The sequence below is a fragment of the Myotis davidii genome, unplaced genomic scaffold (genome assembly GCF_000327345.1).
Source record: "Myotis davidii unplaced genomic scaffold, ASM32734v1 scaffold178, whole genome shotgun sequence".
NCBI classification, from domain to species: Eukaryota; Metazoa; Chordata; class Mammalia; order Chiroptera; family Vespertilionidae; genus Myotis; species Myotis davidii.
Window position 1 is genome coordinate 285,918 of NW_006290668.1, and position 4,531 is coordinate 290,448.

A 4,531-nucleotide genomic window follows, 5' to 3' on the forward strand; every position below is an offset into this window, starting at 1 on the left:
TTGCTCACTGCTCTTATTTCTTTTCTTCCAAGAAGTTTAGCAGTTTCAGATAATCAAGTGAAATGAACTTATTTTCTTTTGTGAAAGTTATTGCTCATCAAAATAAGTTATTTTGGGTAAGAGGTCTGAAGCCTAGATAAGTGATGAGTCCAATTGAACACTGCTTAGTTCTCAGAACAGCAGACTCCTTTGGAACACAAGATTTTTCCATGCTACTTCGTTTATGTTGGGATTACTGCAATTGGTTTCAAGATAATCTCAATAATTTACTTTTAATACTGGATAAAATGTGTATTCCCATTGTAAAATCAATTGTTTACAATGTTGTGATCCTGCTGGCTTAAGCCCGGGACTAAAGCCGGTTTCTGGAGTTTGGTTTAGCTTCTATATTTGTTACATAGTTGCTTAGAATTGCAGTTCAGAGGCCTGCAGTGGCAGGCAGGGAACGTTCTCCGTCACTGAAGCAAGCAAGCCTCATGTTAGTTTCAAGCTGCCTGGCTGCCGGCCGCCATCTTGGCTGCAGTTAATTTGCATATTTCCCTGATTAGCCAATGGGAAGGGTAGCGGTCGTATGCCAATTACCATGTTTCTCTTTTATTAGATAGGATATATTTATTTATTTATTTATTTATTTTTGGTGTTAATTTATATCAGCTGTTAGCCCAACACAGATTTTGATATTCCCATTCTGAGATTTCCCTTCTTCAGAAGACTCCATATAGGATGATACTTTTTACAAAGCTCAAAACCAAGCACAAGCAAACATTGTTTAGGCATGCAAACGTCCTATATAATAAAAGCCTAATATGCAAATCGACCGGCGGAACGACTGATTGCTATGACACGCACTGACCACCAGGGGGAAGATGCTCAACACAGGAGCTGCCCCCAGCTGCAGGCCCTGACTGGCTGGGGCGGCAGCAGGGGGCGGGCCCAGCAAGCGGGCGGCGCTAGGCCAGCCAAGGCAGGTGTCAGCAGGGGGGGGCCCTGATCGTCCTGCCGGTCACCCCGCAGATCAGCCCTGATTGCCGGCCAGGCCTAGGGACCCTACCTGTGCACAAATTTCATGCACTGGGCCTCTAGTATGTGATAAAATTACACCTTAAAATACCAACAGGTAAGGGAACCTTTTGGGATTTATTGATTGTACACTGCAAATGGGTATATTTTATTGCATGTAAATTATAAGCTGAATTAAATCGAGAGAGATGGGCCAGAACAAACTTGCTCTGCCTCTGGGTATGCTTTTAAGAAGGTAACACTGGGGGCAGAGCCACCATCTGGTGACTCAGCTGTCATGCTGAGGATGGCAGGGCAGAAAAGGAAAAGGACCTAAATTCTTGATGTCACTGTGCCACCTACAGGACTTTGTTTTCTTTGCTATATCTCCAGATCCTAGAACTGTGCCTGACAATTAGTTGGCACTCAATAAATATATGTATTTTTAAGAAAACTTCGATTAAATACTAGAGGCTCAGTGCACAAAATTTGTGCACAGGTAGGGTCCCTAGGCCTGGCCGGTGATCAGGGCTGATCGGGGCCTTCTGGCTGCCAGCCAGGGTCTTCCTTCCCCAGCTGCCAGCTGCCAACCAGGGCCTTCCTTCATTCCGTGCTACCCCCTGGTGGTCAGTGCATGTCATAGCAAGTGATTGAACTCCTGGTCTCCCAGTTGAATTCCTGAAGTGACACTTTGCATATTAGCCTTTTATATATATAGATAGATTAAGTAAAAATACAATGAGAAGCAAGGGAAAGGAGTTAGTTTAGTTAACACATTTATAATAATAAAAACACATATGTTAATTAGAACGGACGTCCTTCTGGACAACCGTCGGACAAAGCTGGGGCTGCAAGGAAAGCCTGGGTTCCAGGTGCCAGAGGGAACCAGTGCCAGCAGCCAGGGGAAGAAGGCCTACTCTTGCAAGAATTTTATGCATCAGGCCTCTAGTTTATGATAAAATGCAAGCAAGATGGAAGGACCACATTACCTGAATCCTGGGTTTGCAATGTGCATATGTCCTGTCTCTTTCTCTATCACATCAACCTTCCCTGATGATGGCATAGCTATGAGGACCCAAAGCACAAGAATAGTGATGCTGGCAATTCATATATACCAAAGAGAAGCTGTAAAGTACTTCCTTGAAGGGAAAAGTTGAAAGTTCTTACTTAATTATGGGGCGCCGCACCCTGTCACACTCAGGGCTGGGCCGATGGGGAGGTTATGGCTCTACCCCATCACACACACAGTAGGGCCCGTGGAGGGGGAGGGGGTGCCGCACCCTGTCACACACAGAGCCGCAGGGTGATCAGGGGGTTTGAGCACTGGCCCCTGTCACACTGATCCCGGTGCTGGGAGGCATATTGCCCTTTTACTATATAGCATAGAGGCCTGGTGCACGGGTGGGGGCCGGCTGGTTTCCCCTGAAGGGTGTCCTGGATCAGGGTGCGGGTCCCCACTGGGGTGCCTAGCCAGCCTGGGTGAGGGGCTGAGGGCTGTTTTCATGCTGGCGGGTGACTGAAACTCCCAACTGCTCCTTTTTTTCTTTTTTAATCTGGGCCAGCTTTAGCTCTGACTCCAGCTTATGAGGCCTCTGCTGCTAAAAGCAGGTATCTGGTTTGTTTGTGTTCTCTAATCGAAACCCTGTTTCAACTCCAGCTCTGAGATCCCAGCTGGCTGAAAGCAGGTTTCTGGGGTTTTGTTTAGCTTCTATATTTGTAACAATGTTTCAAATTGCAAGCTCAGAGGCCGGCAGCAGCAGGCGGGGAACATTGGTGTCCTCCGTCACTGAAGCAAGCTAGCCTCATGTTCGCTTCAATCTGCCTGGCTGCCGGCCACTAATTTGGCTGGCACTTAATTTGCATATCACCCTGATTAGCCAATGGGAAGGGTAGCGGACGTACGGCTAATTACCATGTTTCTCTTTTATTAGATAGGCTAATTTAAAATCCTTTCAATGTTTGAATTTAACAACCCTTTTTTATTCAAGCACTTTTGATTTGAGTCCTCTTAGGTGCAGCCAAACACATCTTAACTGGTGACCCACATCGTGAATTACCACTAATGTTTTAGGGAGAACCCACTATCTGCCAGGCCCTTCTTTGAATCATCACAACACCCCTGTGAGGTGGTTTGAGATCCTCCATTTAACTGAGTGGCCCCAGATCGTCATGCTTGGTCTTGCTATCACAGATACCTCCTGGGTTGAGACACACTTCTGTGTTCACCCATCACCTTCAAGGAATTCCAACATTGCAGTCACATGTAAGATCAGGAGAAAAGTTTGGTAGATTCACCTTAAGAAGCTATTGGAGGCATCCCATGGTGGCTGTTATCTACTGCTACGTAACAGGTCACCCCCAATCTTAGTGGCTTAAAACAGCAACTTACTATTTCTTGTGGTTCTATGGGTGACGGGGCTTAGCTGGCAAGTTCTTGCTTAAGGACACTCATGTCATTGCAGGTGGATATCAGCTGGGTCTGCAGTCAACTATCTGAAGGCCCGACTGGCTTCGTGTCAAGATGGCTTGCTCACATGACTGGCAGTTGACACTGGATGTGGCCTTGGGTTTCTCTCAGCATGGTGGCTGGGTTTTGAGGGAGTGTCCAAGCGTCAGAAGCCCTAGAATGCCACTTTTTCTGCATTCTGTTTGGTCAAGTAAATCACAAGGCTGACCTAGATTCAAGGAGAGGGCAAGCCAATCATCCCTTGAAGGGAGGAGCAGCATGTGTGCCATTCCAAGTGTCTATTTACATGGACTTTTTACAGTCAATTATGCCTCATCACCAAGAACTGCCTGGCATCAATCCCCTTTTCTTGCTTCCCACTCTCTTCGTGGTGCCACCCACTCTCCAGGGCTCTCAGCTGGAACCTTCATCTGGCATAAAGTCTTCTGTTGGAAGGGCCAGAGGTGGCTTACATTTCATGCCCCTTCACTCTATCCTGACTTTTTCCAATGTCCTTCGGTTTTGAAACGTTTACCTTTTTATTAAGTAAACTTCTTTACTGGAGCATAATACATACTGTAAAGTGCAGAAATCTTACGTTTAGGTGAATAAATGTTCACATCCAGCTAAGTGACCTATCACTGAAAACAGCTTGTCACCTTTTTTTGCAGAACTCACAGTCACAGTTATGTTCCAAGAATTGGGTTCTGTTTCTCTAAAAGTTTTCAAGACAAATCTTTCAGGTGTAGGAAAATATAGCCAAAGAACATACATGTATAGCCCACAAACACAGTGTGGTGATGGCTAGAGGGAGGGGGATGGGGATGGATGAAAGTGCGTAAAAAGGGGGAAGTAGGGAATATCTGTACTAGTGTCAAGAATAAAAGAAGAAAGTCAATATATAACCACTTTTATAAAGGGTGTCCCAAAATTCACGCAAGATTTGAATTTTACACCATTTGTGCCGTAAAGTGTTGCCAGCGGGGGAAAAAAGATAGCGTGACAGCTGACAGTTCAGGGTTATTAAAAATGGAGTGCTACACAAAAGAACAGCGCGTTTTCATTATTGAGCAATATTTTAAAAAT

At 45.5% G+C, this 4,531-nt stretch overlaps 2 long non-coding RNA genes across 3 annotated transcripts in view; both read left to right on the forward strand.

Moving 5' to 3' along the window:
* Positions 1 to 4,531, forward strand: part of LOC102752669 — a 43,880-nt gene that overhangs the window by 14,951 nt on the left and 24,398 nt on the right. The window lies entirely within an intron of this gene.
* The window catches only part of LOC107183070, a 19,654-nt gene that overhangs the window by 4,738 nt on the left and 10,385 nt on the right, over positions 1 to 4,531 (forward strand). The gene's annotated exons all lie outside the window — the stretch shown is intronic.